Source organism: Aulonocara stuartgranti (assembly GCF_965226115.1).
Source record: "Aulonocara stuartgranti genome assembly, chromosome: 23".
In the NCBI taxonomy this organism is placed as follows: domain Eukaryota; kingdom Metazoa; phylum Chordata; class Actinopteri; order Cichliformes; family Cichlidae; genus Aulonocara; species Aulonocara stuartgranti.
In genome coordinates this window covers 8,391,555-8,408,718 of record NC_138958.1, presented here as the reverse complement: position 1 = coordinate 8,408,718, position 17,164 = coordinate 8,391,555, and the positions used below count along the sequence as shown (strand labels likewise).

Below are 17,164 nucleotides of genomic sequence, written 5' to 3'. Positions count from 1 at the left end.
TTTGCATGTTCTCCCCGTGTTTGCGTGGGTTCCCTCCGGGTACTCCGGCTTCCTCCCACAGTCCAAAGACATGTAGTTTGTGGGGATAGGTTAATTGATTAGTCTAAATTGCCTATAGGTGTGAATGCGGGAGTGAGTGTCAGTGCGAATGATTGTCTGGCTCTGTGTGTTAGCCCTGCGACAGACTGGCGACCTGTCCAGGGTGTACCCCGCCTCTCGCCCTATGACAGCTGGGATAGCCCCCCCCCCCGCCACACTGAAAAGAAGAAGCGGATGGATCTTATTTATTTATATGTACAGGATTTTTGGTTTTTGTCAAAAGGGGGGGACTACAAATAATGACATAAAAACAATTTTCACCATCATATATGGTGATGCCAGAACTTCAGAAGCCTGAAACATTTTTAAACAGATGCAAACACTGTCTACTTAAAACTGATTAAAGTACACAAATAACTGAGATATGAACTAGCAGGTATAGTACGTGTGTAATGGAAACTTCAGTCAGCAATGACAATACTGGTTTAAAAAAAGGATTTCTATTGGTTGGAATAAACTTGCTGTCAAGTCAATCAAAATAAGGAAGGAAGTTGGCACTGGAAGTGTTTACACCTTAGTGTTGGGACAGTGGAAAAAATGAAGGTAAGAGGGAGGAGTAGGTTCTGTCATGGCCCACTGACTTTCAGCTATGCAGTGTTATTTTACTGCACCCTACATGTGACGCTTTTCACACAAATACATTAGAGAGTGGATGTCTTAACTGAGATTAAACCTTTGTCAACACAAGTGGCCAACTACACATTGGCACAGCACTGTAAAAGGGAGCGGTGAGTTGTAGTAAAGAGCATTGTCTAAAGATTTTGTACCAACAGACACAAAGAGCTTTTCCTTTTTGGCTGTACATCATCTTAAAAGCAGGCAAGCTAAACTGGATTGCAAATTAAGACTGGGGGGGAAAAAGGAAAAAAGAAAAAAAGAAAAGGCAACAGAGGCCATCGAATGTAAGACAATTTCATAAATAAATTGGCTATATTAGAGCACAATGAAAGACAGAAAGAAAACATTGTAGTTGAAGCAGTAGCTTTCGGCACAGAGCGAACATTGTGTAACTGGGAGAACAGGCGTTGTATAACTGTGATGTCATCTGTGCTTCACTGACCTGCTGGCCCAGTGACCTACTTTCCTCCTCCTCCGATCTAACTTAATCACAGCTCCACAAGCAACACCTTCCTCTTCTCACTAATAACACTACACTCTGTCAACACAAATCCTTAGTATTCCACAGCGTGTATACTTCACAAAAGGTGTGAAGAGGGAGTCAAACTGCCTGCATCTCACGTTTCCTCATTTAATCACATGATTTGAAAAGGCTTCCTGGTGTTTCCTAAGCCTCAGCGGGGACCAACGTCAAGGAAGAAAGCAATGAAGATGTGCTGCATTTTCATCGGGCTTTAACAACATCAACCAAACAGCCTCACTCACATATGCATTTTTCACACCGAAACATCTCAAAAAGCACTGACTGACGACAGTCATTTATCATAATTTTTATGTGGCTCACACAACATTGTTGAATGCCTGTATGTGGGTGTGTGCATTCAGATGTAGGGCACCAGAGCTCTGAGGATATGAGTCACTCTGAAGTGGATCTATGGCGCCGCTCGTCACGCACTCCGCCACACCCCGGCGCTGAGATGCCAACACAGCAACTGTGCCAATGGGCAACACCATAGCAACCGGCCTCACCGTGCAGTGTAAAAATAGCTCAGCCGAATTCCTCCGCAGCTGATACTCTCTCCATCATACACTAAGAATTATTAGACTACCGCGAGCGACTCCTTTTGTCATGAACTGGAGTCTGTGGATGTGAAACACTCTGCAAGTTCCACCTGTGCAGCAGTGCAGTAACACATGTGTTCTGTAAACATTACTGCACTGTTGTCTTCATGCAGTGAACATGGCTACGCACCAATTCAAACAGTACTTTTTGTCCCTAACTTATAATAAAGCAGATTCTACTTGTGAGGCAGAGCACTTTTACTTCTCAGTTAAGGGGGTCGTGGAAAGCAGAGAAAAAGAGCCAAAGATCCAAAAATGGATAGAAGATAGAATACAGCAAAAGCAGCTTTCACATATGACTCAGTAAGCTCGGAAATTAACAAAAAAAAAAATTAACAAAACGCTAGATTACTACAATTTGTCTGACCAGAAATACTCAGTTAAATTATTCTAAAGCCCTGTCCACATATAGAGCAATAAACACAATGCTAACCGTAGGTCACAAGTATGCATTAATGCCTTCAGCTGTGTCGGTAACCCAGTAATGTATTTACAAGGTTACCTATGCATTAGTCAGTGGTATCCTTTGTTACCTTTCGTGGTCATGTCACGAAAGATAACAAATCAATCACTTCCCCTCAGAGCAGAGAAAATTTTAACTTGCTGCTTCTAGTCATTAAAAGTTACTGTTCCTGCTGTCGCTGAAAGTCTTTGAATTTCACTAACATTCTGCAGTCACTGGTCCCCACATCACTGACAGCCTCTTCCTATGTGCATGTAATGTGGTTGTATTAACTTTCTGCACTGGTCTGTTGATGTTAACAGTGAGGAAAGCACACAATTTTATAACTGAAGAATGTTACTTAAGGTCCTTAAATACACTGATGATTTGTACAGATGTTGTTTGATTTAAAAAAAATTAGACTGTCTTCGGGTTTGGATATTTTGTTTTGTTTGTTTTTTGGCTTTTAGCCCAAAATTCTATAATTCTCTCTCATTTATGGCTCAACCAAACTAGAGTAAAAATAGTCCACCAACCTCCTACAAGAGAGAAAATTAAATAAATAAAATAAACATCATCAGTGGTGATTGCTTTGAATATTTTCCACCAACTACACAGAGATTCTGAGCGTGCAGCAACCTCTCGGCACCCGCTTTCAATCACAAAACTACTACAAAGGTCGCTAAGTGGAGGGAAACCTGTCTCAATCACAACAATTGCAGTGTGACATGGAATGACTAGAATTACTATCAGACAGACTGGTGAAAGTTTTATTATTAATTCTCATCCAATTCATTGCCAAAATGCTGCACTCAATCTTAGTCAGTCTGCACTGGTGAGCACAAATTGCCTGCGACATGTCTCTGTGGTTGTTTGCAATAATTTTGGTTATGCCGCAATTTCCGAATGCCTAATGTGACTATAGCAATAAACAACTGGTAAATTAGTCACAGGGAATATCCCTAGTTTACACTGGACAGTATTAAATAACTGTATAATGATTATATTCCACTCTAATGAGAGCAGGAACCATTTGTTCATATGCAGGCTGGAGCAGCAGCTACTAATACAGATGCACAATAAAGCCCCAGACAGCTCCGCCTGTCATGGTTATTTAAAATGAAAATGTCAGGATGAAAATGTTTTCTCCCTCACAATGTTATTAAAACAAGACCTTTTGTTATGGTGTTATTCATCAGTATTCTGTCTTCGAAGCATTCAAAGAAGTCAAGAAGACTGCAGATGCGAATGAAAAGTTTTTGCCTTTTACATTCATAAAAAACAAATATATCAGTAATCTAGACAAGACAATCAGAAAACCCATCACTTATTTTCAGTGACTTATCCTGTGAATATGACGCTTTTAACACCAAATATTTGGGCCAAGACTTCCTGGTTTTATTAGATTGATTATCAATCACTTTTATTATCAAAATTTACACATTATATATTTAACTCAGCTATAATCTTACAATATTTAGTTGACTAAAACTAGACTAAAAAAAAACAGATGCCTTAATTATGACTAAAATTAAAATCAAATCAATTTAAACCAGAAAAAAACCCGGTATCAAAAAATCTCATCTCAAAAGATTCTGCATACCAGTCAGTTTATAACTAAATATTTAACTCAGGAAGTTGTCTGTGCACCAAACCAGACAGTCTTGCAAACAATCCTCATACTTTAAGTCCAATTCATTTGAACATTCTTCCAGCCTGTTAGAAACCTAATTTAATGGCTCTCTAGATCAGGGGTGTCAAACTCAAATACACAGTAGGCCAAAATTCAAAATGGAACAAAGTCACGGGCTAATATTAATATTTATTGAAAAAAAAAATCTTCCTCTAGATATAAGAATAAATCTTTTCTTATGGACTCAAACAAGTTTAGCTGAAAAACTGAATATGGAACAGCAAAGCTTAATACTAAACAATATATACATTAGCTGTATAATACCAGTAGGCCTGCTCTAATAGTAATTTGGTATGGCCAGAGTTTGACACCTATGCTCTAGATGCTTTTCTCAAGTCTAAAATATGACGCAATGCCCTAAATAATGTTAAGGCAAAACAGTTTAAAAAGGGACATTTTGTGAAACTTTGAACCCAAACTACAGATAACACTGTCCAGCAGGTCTTATATCACATGAGTAGATGAACTCTGGTTTCATAGCAACCGTTGTGTTTTCCCCATCATCTGTCAAAACCCCGATACCTGAGAACAGGGGATGGGTGAACTCTCATTGATCCCAAGTGTGGGAGCACAGACCACAGCTTTAACAAGATTTCTTGAAAGTCTGTCAACCACTTAAAAACCTGTGGTGCTTATAAGCCTCACCCTTTATTCTCACACAATTTTCAGCAAAACAGACACAATGCAGGGTTTAGAAAGCCATAAGGAAGAGAGGGTGTTCATTCTGCTGTAAGTGATAGCAAATATCTAGGATAATATTATGCCGTTTTAACAAGCAGCAACAGCAACAGCCTCACTGCCAAGCAGGTCACACAAATCAACAACAACACTTTGGTGAATAAATTACTCAGTCACACATCCTGTGAGAGGCAGCTTCAAGGTCTGCACATCCTAGTGGCATTCACACAGCAATTAATGATGCGATTCTCTCAGTTTACAGGCAGAGCAGTCTTTCCTGTGGCTAGTGGAAGATTCGATGGTTTTAATAATGTCATACTCATTTGGCCTGTAAGCAATAAAATCCACATCACAAGCTTGTCAACATTGCCCACCAGTCTGCTGCACAGTTATACCAACCAAACTAAACACAGGGCAGCCAGCTGTGTTTCCACTCACTGCACACACATCCTCAGGCCCAGCGGCACAAAAGGAGTCTTTGTTTTGCATTTTTAATCTACAGTAGGGCTGCCACAAACGATTATTTTGATAGTCGACTAGTCACCGATTATTTTTGCGATTAGTCGACTAATCAGATCATCATCCATTGGACGTAAAACTACAGCTTATTGCACCAGCAGCATCTGCTCTCATATAACTATCATTAGCTTACAGCTTTAAGTGTTTAAGGTCTGTGCTAACTAAAAATAAAGACAAGATGATAGTTTATTAAATTTTAATGAAATTTGCAGATTGTTTCGGTGAAGTTTAATAAACTCCTTGCTATCTAAAATATAACAGGACACTGGAGTATATTCTGGAGCATCTCACACTTCTGATAATCAGTTGTCTGCTTGACGTTTATTCAGCTGTGTAAAAACTATAACTTTAATCTCAGACAAACTGATTTACTCAGGAACAAATAAAATACAAAAAAAAAAAGCCAAACAATAACATTTTAAGTTATCTAAGTGACTCATATATATTTAACCTGAGTAGCGAAAGATGGCGGTGGGTTTGAAAACGATTTGCGGGGAGTCCGGTGTTCTCACGGCGCTAGTGAGCCTAGCCCCCGGCTCGCTAACGAGCTAGTGGGTAACAGATGTCTCCGAAAACGTCGGAGCGCTTTTGAAAATATGTGGTGTCCTGATAAACTGAGCAGATATTTGAGGTTTACACAGCTACATTCTCGCCTGAAAATATGTTAAACGTTTATTTTGTGACCCAGAAAGAATAATAAGAGTAACATTAAAACTAACTAGCTGCCGCCATTGTTGGAAACTGCGCTGGGCCGCGCTATGAATTCTGGGACACAGCTGCTCCTCCTTCTTCTTCTTCGGGGTTTAGCGGTAGCTGACATCCTTGTACATGCAATGCTGCCATCTTCTGTTTCAGTCCGTTATTACACTCTTAAATCCTGCCACTTATTCCTGCGTCTTTTGTGATCTTACAAAGCTTCAAACGACGCGTCGACTATTAAATCAGTCGTCGACGATTTTGATAGTCGACGTAATCGTGACTAGTCAACAAATCGTGGCAGCCCTAATCCACAGACAGGAATCTTTGAGACACAAACCGCAGTAGTTGGCAGGGGCCCCTTGACTACTGCTGCCCTCCTCTCCCAGAAGAGCAGGACCTGAGCCAGGGGCCTAATCCTGACGCCAAGTGGGTCACTGGAGTTCAGGAGGACGACTGGCAGCATGGGGAAAGCAATCAAAATTAAACGTGGACTTGCAGCCCTATATGACCAACATTTGACCACAAGAAGACAACCACTTAAATAAGAATCAACACTGCATTCCCACCGTACAAGCAGTAGCCCTCTGAGCAAACTGAACAAGTAGAAAACCTGCACAAGTAATGATATTACTTGACTGCTCTGTCTGAGATTATGCGCTTGTCCTTTTCCAGATGACTTAGCAACATTATTTTCCACAGATTAATATATCAGGGCACACCCAAACAACTTTGCTCTGGCCAAAATCTCTCTTTATTGACTGGAGTTAATCTCAGATAAAGAGTGCACTCTTCCGTTGTCTGCCACTACACAAGCTTAAATTAAACATCATTCATCATGCAGAACTCACAAACAAGTGACATGGGATCTAAAAGTCTAACAAGACCTGTGTAGATATGCAATGTAGCAAACATCCTTACACGTCAGTTGAGCTATTGTTTAATCATTAGAAATAAAGTAAAGCGGATGCAGTGGGTATGTCTATCTACAGTGTTCTTTGGCATTAACTACGCTGGACTACATTTATTGATTGACTGAACTTTTCAGAGATAGCCAAAGATAGCCATATCTGCTTTTAGCTCAGCCTTTGAATGTAACAGGACATTTCTGCAATGCATGTACAAAAATCCAGTCTTAGTTTTAAACCATATTATCTTTTGACTACAGGCAGAAAATAATCATTCTGAAGATGTTACACGTTTTACCATTTTTCATTAAACAGTGTTAGCATAAAAAGGTAATGTTTGAACAACAAGAAATTGTCATTTTGATTAAAACTAAACAACCCCTCAGCTTCTAAACTATAAAACATCTACTGTCCACTTTTGTTTGAGCAAAACTTCCATAATAAAGGGAAATGCTTATATGCCATTAACGCCATTACGTGAAATGGGAATTGCACCGATTATACATATTTTTATTAAGCTGTGTGCAGTTGTATTTTAAGTCTCCCCATATAATTGCAGAATCAGTTGTGACTTAAAGTTTAAAAATAAAAGAATTTCGCTCCACACAAACTAAAGAGGAAATTGCAATAATAGTTAATAATCCCATGACCGTGGCTTGTGATAGCACATATAGTGTTAGATATTTCTATGAATTTCAGCCCTAATAATAACACTTGTTATAAAGACCCCCAAATCCAACGCCTTTCTGCACTGAATAAATAATTATAAAACATTATTTTTTACTTGCCGTTACTGGACAAAGTCAAATAATGTCAATGATGTGTGCAAATAAAACATTTTTCCCTCATGTACTGCACCACATTAAGTCTTTTTCAATGTGTATAATGTATATTCTTATGAAACAATTACAGCAAACACTAAAAAGAACAGCGAGTTAGAAAAGAAAGAGGCTACTAGCCCATTTGTACTTGAAGTTATATCAGTCACCGTTGGCATAACCAGAGTCATAAAGTGATATGGTGAATACAAAATCCAAAAAAATAAAAATATATTAGTCAATTCTATAACAGTCTAGTCTGATGATCCACAGACACTGAGCTCTGAATCAAGTTGTTAATAAAACCATGATGTTGTCAAAAACTATGGACACGTCTTGTAGAAGAATAACTTGCACCTTAATTTGGGCCAAAACAATTTTTTGTTGTTTTTTAATATAAAAATCTCAATCTCATTTGAGTGATGTTTCTGTACTTTTAGTTTTTAAGTCAGAGTGACCTTTAAAATTATTATACTCAGGCTCTCTCCTACTGATTCACAAAAGAGCTTCAAATAACTGCCTGGAGGCATTTCCAAGATGCCTAGACTTCTAGATTTTTCTAGAAGGATATTTGATATTTTTATTTAAACAACCCATCTTGGGTCTGATTTACCCAACAGTATGGCATCTAATCAGCTATGTCTATAGCCACGGACATAGCCGTCTTTAACAAAAGCTAATTATTATGGGTTAAGGCCACCTTAAACCTATACTTTAAGCCTAATCTAATTAATATTTAACAGAGTAACACAGGGAATCCAGATTAAAAATATGAAAAAGAGAGATTCAGTTTAGTTTTAACTATTAAGCAGGAAAAGATAAATACATACAATAGATTATACATTTACATTTATCCAGACTAGGCCTCTTGTAATATACCTTTAGAGAGCTTAACGAGACACAACATGTGTATAACAACAGTAGTGATAGAGCTTTTGTCTGAAGTTAATCAAGGTTATAGCAAGATGTAGTCAAAGAACTGAACTACTTTGCATCTTCGCATGACAAATTCATTTGAAATTCTCTGGTGACTCAGCCAGCACCATTCTCATTTCCATATTCATCATTTTCATGACAGACTGCAAATCAAAAATAGAGCACTACTGAAACATGGACGAATAATAGCTCTGTAACAGCTTCTGATGAATTAGACTTTAAACAGCCTAATTAACCCAGGCGAATATGCACAAGCTCTAAACAGTCCACTGCTGCAACCCGGAGCTAAATTCAGTGGTTAATTTCCAAGAAAGTCTTACCTTTTGTCTTTGAGTGGTGCTTAATTCGCCAACTCCTCCACCTCAATATAGTTAAAACTTGTAGTTAAAACTTGTCCGAATTCACCTGTTGAACAGAAACAAAAAAAGCTAAAATTACAAATTGGTGGCTTTGAGAAAAGAGTCATCACTGACTCAGAGCTAAAACATCTAGGTCATCACGAGCCTCCCACAGCACTGCAGAAATAAGATGACACACACTTCATTCACCAGCTTTGAAATGGTCTCTTTACAGATAACATAAATAAAAAAATATGTTAACCTGAATGTTAGTTTGTGCAATCGTAAGAAAAAGTGATGCTGAAGGAGTGTGCAAGTGTGCGTGTGTGTTTCAGCACCACACTCGTAAATTGTATTCCACTGAAACGGCCTTACTTAGAGTATCTAGTTATATAGATACTCTCTGGAGAGTACACAGTTCTGGTTCTGTTGGATCTCAGCTCTGCTTTTGATACTGTAGATCACAGTAGCATGATAAACAGACTCAAGAACTTGTTTGGGATTACTGTTTTAAAAATGGTTTATGTCATATTTGTCTTAGAGATCTTTTACTGTTTGCATGAATTATGTGACGTCAGAATCAACAATTTTGCCATGTGGGGTACCTCAAGGATCTGTCCTGGGTCCAGTTTTCTTTCTACTTTATATATTCCCCCTAGGCCAAATTATTAAGCGCTATAAAAATATCTCCTATCATCTCTATGCTGATGACATTCAACTATACTGTTCCTTCAGGATTTCTGAGTTTTAGAAATTGTTTAATTTAAGTAATTGCCTGACAGAAATCAGCCATGGTTAAATGACAATTTAACCACGGTTCCAACTAAACTGTGATAAAACTGAAACTCTAATTATTGCTCCAGGCCACATGGTCTCAGAAATTAGACAGCATATCAGCTTCCTAGACCCTTATGATTTGATTTCCTCCCGTTTAGACTACTGTAATGGTCTTTTTACTTGTTTTAACAGATCAGCCTTAAATCGTCTTCAGACTGTGCAGAATACTGCAGCACCTCTCTTAACAGGCATCAAGAGAAGATCTCATATTACTCTAGTTTTAGCCTCCCTTCACTGGTTGCCTGTAAGTTTTAGGTTTCATTTTAAAATTTTAGTTCTAACCTTTGGGGCCCTACATGGTCAAGCTCCCCAATATTTATCGACCTGCTGAAACCACATTCGTCTTCTCAAGCTTTAAGGTCATTATATCAGAGACTGCTGGTGGTACCGCGCACTTTCAGGCAGTGGCACCACGGCTGTGGAATTCTCTTCCACTGTCTCTACGCTGCACGGACTCCATTGATTCTTTTAAATACAAAAGCATTTTATTAATTTCCTCTTATGTTGTTTTTATTGTTTTACATTGTTGTTTTATTTACTGTTACATTGTTTTATATTTCCATTTCTTGTGTTGTAAAGCACTTTGTGATTTTTATCTGTGAAAAGCACTATATAAATACATTTTACTTACTTACTTTACTTACTTACAATAATTATTGTCACATATTATGCCTGAATGTCTATTTTCTTGTAACTGTGCGGACTCGTCCACAGAAAAGTATCCACTAACTATTTTTATTTTTCAGTTGCCAATTCATTAGTTAAGAAAAAAAGAAAATAGCGTCAACAAAAATGTCACATTTGCCTGAAATTAAATCAATATCTTGGTAAAAAAAAAAAAAAACTATTAAAAATCTTAAATGCATTAATTAAACAGAAAGAAACTGAGCAAAACAGAATATTCTAGAAAATGTGAAGCTGCAGCCAAAAGTTGTTTAATATCTCGCTTGGCGCCCAACTTAATGCTGGTAATTACAAATGTTAATTTACTTTATACGTGGAAAAACTCCACAGGTAATAATATTGTTTCAGCAATAATGGATGGATGTTCTAGTTACCGTCTATATTTAACTGACTTCTTATCATTAAATAGAATCATGATGCTTTTACAGCCTACAGGGTGCAAACAGTCATAACCTCAAACAAACAGTAGCATACAAATATGTGTAAGTACAGACTTGGAAGCATCAATGTAAAAACTTGGGTTCAGCTTAGGCAACATTGGCACAAGACGCAACTGATCAACTTCCACATTTTCCAACACAAAAAAAAACTTTTTACAAATCATCTATTTGGTTTTTGTCACATTTCTCTGTGCTTTTGTCTTTTACTAAAAAAATAACGAGTCATTTTCAGAAATACAAAATCATTAGTGAAGTTGCTGGTATACTAACGTCACTTTTAAGGGAAACCCCAGTAGACTTGACCTATTTTTTTCTTCATCATAGTAGCATCATTCTAAGACAGTTTTCAATTCTACCTAATCTCCATGTAGATCAGCTTCTTTATTTTTACAAGAATTACTTGCTGTCAAAAAAAGTTACCTTTGCTCTGTATTGTATATTTAAAGATTTTACTGCATTTAAATTTAATTTATGATGTTTAACTTACAATAATATCATAATTAAACCAACAGATTACTAGCAGCAAAAAGAAGGTGAAACATAAGCAAGACTGCACTGTATTTTTACTACTCACTAAATATCCATTCTGGTAAAGCACAAACAATGAGTATAATAAAAACATAAGTATATAGTTCAGTCCTTACACATTTTTACAAGTTCAAAAGTTCAACATCAAACAAGCCTCCGCCTGCACCTCGTCAGCTCCCATAACTCCGATATCACTGCGCATACTGAGCCAAAGAGATAAATTGTTTACTAAGAAATGGAACTAGTGTTTAGGTCACACAAAGAAACAACTGCTGACAAAGTCTGTGAATGAAGAGGAAAAATCCTCTCAGCTCTCAGTGAAAGGTCAGTGTGACACAAACAACCCTGTGTGGTGAAAGGATTTCTCTGCAACTAATGCTGCTGTCAGAGATCATTGTCCTCTAAAGGCTTGGGGACAGCAAAGAGAAATCTTCACGAGCTTGTTAATATTTCACTTGCCACTGCTCTGTGTGAAAAACTAATTATGAGCCAACACATAATTCATTAATTTGGTAATTAATATGTTGGTTTCAATAAAACTTCAAAAGAAAAAAATACTGTTTAACAGTGTACCATCTTGATGTCTGAAAATTATTTTGAGAATATTTACATCATATTTATTATAATACATTATTACAAAAAACAGTGATAAATTTATTTAGATCTTATAATGTGGTCTTCTTATTAAAGGTGGACTGTTATTATTCCACTGACCTCCAGTCTTTTTTAACTACCATCAAAAACAAAATAAAGTGTAGCCTGCTTTAGAACAGCATGACATATCACTTCATTACAGTCAACATAAACAATCTAGTAGCTGATTTCTTAGTGAGCTTTTGAATAACTGGCTTCATCAAGTGTAAACATCAAATGTTAGCAGTTAAAATGTTTGTTTGTTTTTAAACAAATACCACTTTATTTCACCCCAAGATAAATCGCTCTTATGTTAGTGGAAGGGGTTTCTGTGTCCCTGTGATCCCAGGGGCTATACTGTCAAGGGCTTTAGCCCTGGTTGGGTCTCCTAAGGCAAACTGGCCCTGGGTGGGGAGACAAATGAAGAGCGATTCCGAGTACCCTGTGAAAAGAAATTACTGTGGTTACTGGGGCCCAACCTTGGCGCCAAGAGAGGTAGCTCAAGAGAGAGCATCTAGTGGCCAGGCCTTAGGGGCCAAAACATTCTCGGCAGGAACCTACTGTGGATTATGGACAAGTTGTTGCCCCAAGTGGAGAAATTCAAATATGCTGGAGTCTTATTCAAAGTGAGGGAAGCGGGAGATTAAAAGACTGACTGTGGCATTGCACCAGTTTGTCGTGGTGAAGCGAGAGCTAAGCGTAAAACTGAAGCTATCGATTTAGTGGTCTATCTATGTCCCTATAAGCTTTGGGTAGTCACTAAAGGAATGAGACTGCGGATACAAGTGGAAGAAATGAGTCTTCTTTGAAAGGTGGCTTGGAGATAGGGTAAGGAGTTCTTACAAGAGGGAATCAGTGTAGAGCTGCTATTCCTTCACAGAGAAAGAAACCAGTTTAGGTGGTTTGGGCATCTGACTTTGCTGCCTGGGTGAGGTGTTCCGGGCATGTCGTACTGCAAGGAGTGCCAAGGGTAGACCCGGGACAAGTTGGAGAGATTACATCTCTCGGCTGGCCTGGGAACACTTTGTGTTTCCCCAGATTAGCTGAAGGAGTTGGCTGGGAAGAGGGAAACCTCTGCAGATAAACTGCAGAAAAATGGATCCATGGATAGATAGCTTAATGGATGGATATTGTATTTCAGCAGAAACAAAATCTTACACAACTTCAACAGGCAATGCAATCCAAATGACACAACAAAAATTATTAAAACAGCAGTAAGGTTCCCTACTAGTGAAATCAGCATAATAAATGGCTGTAATGATAAGTCGATCTATCTCATTACAAAAGAATTGAAACCTCTGAGTCATTGTGAAATTGCATTTCACATCAAAAGAGGAAATACCTGTCAAATTTTTTCAGGTTTTTAGGTCAAGTTAAATGCTGACTTATCAACTCCTGTTTTCAGTAACAACTTCAGATGTAAAACCCATCAACAGCCAAAACTCTCATACAATAATTATTTGTAGTAATTGAAAAGAAAAAAAAAAAGCAACAAGCAAGAGATTCATCTGAAAAAGGCTTTAGAAGTCATCCTCTGGCAGAGATTGAAAACAAAGCAATTAGTTTGTCTGACAAAATGCAGCAAAGACATGGTTAAGAACTTAAGAAACATAATATTACTAAGACAGGGTTGGACGAAAGACTTCTGAATGGAAATCTGGTGCTTGAATTCTATAGATGGATGCTGTAGCACAGATTTTGAGAGGAAAATGACCCTGAGGACACGATGCTCTAGTAGTCATCCTTGACACAGTGTGCAGTTCACATTCAAAACAAATGCACCAAGTTCATGGCATCAATGATTACTCAAGCAAAACACAAACTCTGTAATGTGAACTGACTAATGCAACTTCCAAAATTCAGCACAGCACTCCAATCTGCTGACTAACAGTATCAACTATAGATATAAAGCCCGAGTAGTGCCATTACCTTTTATCTGTCCTCTGAATAGCTGAAAGCTGCCAGAGAACATTGCACTGAATCAACACAGGCACCTCTCTATCAGGAAAACTTGATATGACAGGCGTTCAGTAATTACATTATTAGGCATAGCAGGTAATAATATAATCTGTATGTGTTCCTCTACCTCCGTCATAGCTCACGGTGTTGCCAGTCCCTCCTCCTCCGTTTAAAGAAAATCTGCCATGCTCTACTGCTGCTTTTTATTCCAAATAGCCACAGCATCTAACGCACAAAACACTTATTCCCTGTAAATGTAAATGTGCAGTTGAGGTTTTAGAATAAAGTAGAAAAAACGTGACGCTTAAATTAAGATGCCAAGTAGAAACAGATAACACAAGTAAAATCTAATCTACCAAAGCAGAGAGAAAGTGGAGAAAGAGAAAATTTCTGCTTCCTCCTTTTACCTGCAGCACAATGTAGTGCCAGCAACTAAAAAGGTGTCAAAGTATTTTTCCATGCTCTGCTAACAGCTTCAACATCTATTTATGGGTAAAAATGGAGTACAGAGACTGTACCGTCTGTAAACACAGCTGCCAAAGATTTATCAGTTAATACAGCTTGACCAACACTGGACCCTTTTTTTTAACTTAAAAATTCTGAAAACAACAAGTCATTTAGACACATTTAAAGTAATCAAAGGCACACACTAAGATGCCTTTGATCCATCTTTTTTCCGACCATTATTAGAACATTTTCCGTTGTAAGAGAAACAAAGGAAGAGGGAAACTGCTCCCAAATTACTTCAGGTTAGTACTTCTCTACAGTCACGGTTACTCATCAGTCAATGAATATCATGCCAAATAGATATATCTGTTACTTGTATATATCTATAGAAAGATGATAAAAAGGAAGATACCAACTTGATAGTTTAATTAGTTTAATGATTAACAATGAAATCAAATCCTCACTATTGCGTTTACTGCCCATCACCACAGGCAAAAAAATAAAGGGTAAGCATGGAAGAAAAAAAAAAAAAACACACACACACAACCTTAAGAGTGGTTCTAGTTGTTCTTAATCACAACAGACAGCATTGTAATTAAAGGTATTTTTCAGCTTCCAGGCTTAAGTTAAAGTCTATGCCATTTGCCCACAATTAAAAAGCTATGACAGTGACAAATAATAAATACTGATTTGCAGTTGTGGTTCTCGAAATGAACAGAGTGCACAAAGTGAAGCGTATAAACCATTTCAATACCGTTTGTATAAAGACGCCAGGTTGGCATGTTAGTCACCAGTTTATGTACTGTATAAAAACAGATCTGTCATGTTTTATTAAATCTGAACTTAACTAAACAGAATCAAATAACTTTGATTAGTGAAAGTCTTCTGTGTATCCAATTAGTGTCAAAAGGAGAAATACTCTTTATTCTGGGACAACAAAAAAGGAAGAAAAACAAAAAGTCTGAGAGAGAACCTTAGCTTTGAAGTGACCATTTCAGAAATACAGCGTGGTTACTGGTGTCTTGCTCAGAATAAATTACTGTAAAAATCAATTTCTAATTACAGAAAAACAAATCTTGCTTTATTTTTTATATCATAGGGCTGCCACAGCTCTCCACTGTGTTCAGTTTGCAGGCAGCAGTGTCAGCAACGCAGCAAGTAAAGCTTTGCTGACACCCGTATGAGACTATACAGTTTCTCATTAGCATCTACAAGCTATGATCCAGCTGTGTCCAGACACTTCTGGACCAGACTGACAGAAGATGAGACGCGATCGATTTTAGGACAGGTGAATAAGGAGCACCCGGGGCGGATATAGGGCTCGAAATCTGAGAGAAATGACAAGAGTCACAAAGATTAACACAGAGGGGGGAATAAAAGACATACGTCTAAATTAAAAAATTTTTAAAAAGACGCGTAAATATAGAAATATGTGCCGATGAGGTATTCACGGTGGTAGCGTTTGTAAAAATCAACTGAGCTTGAACCTTGACGCGACAAACACAGGTACAGCTCATGTTTCCTTCCGTCTCCTCCTGCCTGTGATGCCGGCCGGTACACCGGGTACTGATTGCCTGGAGGCTAACGCCACCTAGCTTGCTTCGCTAACGCCAATTACAGCAACAAACCAATAGCTATATACTTTAACACACTTCCCGAGACGTGTGACACACACTGGGAATATATGTACACCCGATTTAAAAAGAAGAAGAAGAAGAAGATAAAACAACATACCTGTCTGTATCGTACGTCGCTGACTCGCGACTTTATAATAGAAGGTAGCGCGTTTGACTCGTCGGCAACAATGTACTGTATGTGTGTCAACCCACTTTCAGCTGAAGCTAGCTAGCTAACGTGCAGCATTAGATAAGAATGTGGGTCACCGGGCCTTTGGCCAGTCTCTGTCACCAAAGAAGCCGAAGCAAAACTGTTCCGTTTACACATTTACGTCTGTCGATAGTATACACAGAAGCTGCGGATAAAAGCGACACAAATACGGAGCGGAACCAAACGGTTGCGAGTTGACACTTACCCCGAGCAGTCTCCTCTTTCATCGGGATATCCCTGCAGCCAGTGGCGCTGCAGACGGTTGACTGCGCAGCGCTCAGGCAGACTCACTGGAGCTGGAAACGGTGCCAAGAGAGCCTACCTCCCTACAGATCCACTGTTTACACATAAATTACACCTGGCTGGAGAGGCCTGATCCAAATCCAGATTTACCTACATTACATTACCCGTAAAAAGTTAATAGAGAAGTCCCAAAAATGAAAGTAACTATATCCTCCAGCTCAGCAGATTAATTTTTTTCATGCTTCAAATATTTTTGATTAACGTCTCTGTATTTTGATTACTGTGTATTCAAAATGCCTTTAAGGACAAGTCAAATGTTTTCCGTTGATTTATTTTCCCGTCGCCATTCTCCTAGCTTTAAACTTAAATAACGTGTAAATAATGAGTTGACAATAGTATTTTAATGCGTCTTTAACTTTGAAGTCTACTTGATTATGGCATATTTAATAGACTGGCCATAAAATAGGTAAAATACTGAATTTGTTAAACCTTTAAGAAGAAAAAAAATGTTTTAGTGGATTTTTTTTGACATCTAATAAGTAAGTAATTAATTAAACATGAAAATAAACTAAGCCTACCATAAACTGGAAGGGAGTGAGCTTATATGCAGGAATGTGATTAAAGAAATTAGATCATTATGCAATTATTCCCTCTCAGTCCATCAAATTCCTCCCACCTTGAACTTTTAAGACTTACCGG

The 17,164-nt window shown here is 38.0% G+C and overlaps 1 protein-coding gene across 7 annotated transcripts in view; it reads right to left on the bottom strand.

The window, feature by feature from the left end:
- The window catches only part of clocka (clock circadian regulator a), a 29,845-nt gene extending 13,268 nt beyond the window's left edge, over positions 1–16,577 (bottom strand). For 6 of the 7 annotated variants that reach the window (XM_082523092.1, XM_082523098.1, XM_082523097.1 and 3 more), the window contains exons 1-2: positions 16,428–16,577; positions 8,850–8,934 (exon numbers count right to left, since the gene is read on the bottom strand). The gene's annotated coding sequence lies outside the window, so the exon portion shown is untranslated. The other variant, XM_082523093.1, reaches the window with a different exon arrangement.
- Positions 16,578–17,164: the final 587 nt, after the last annotated feature.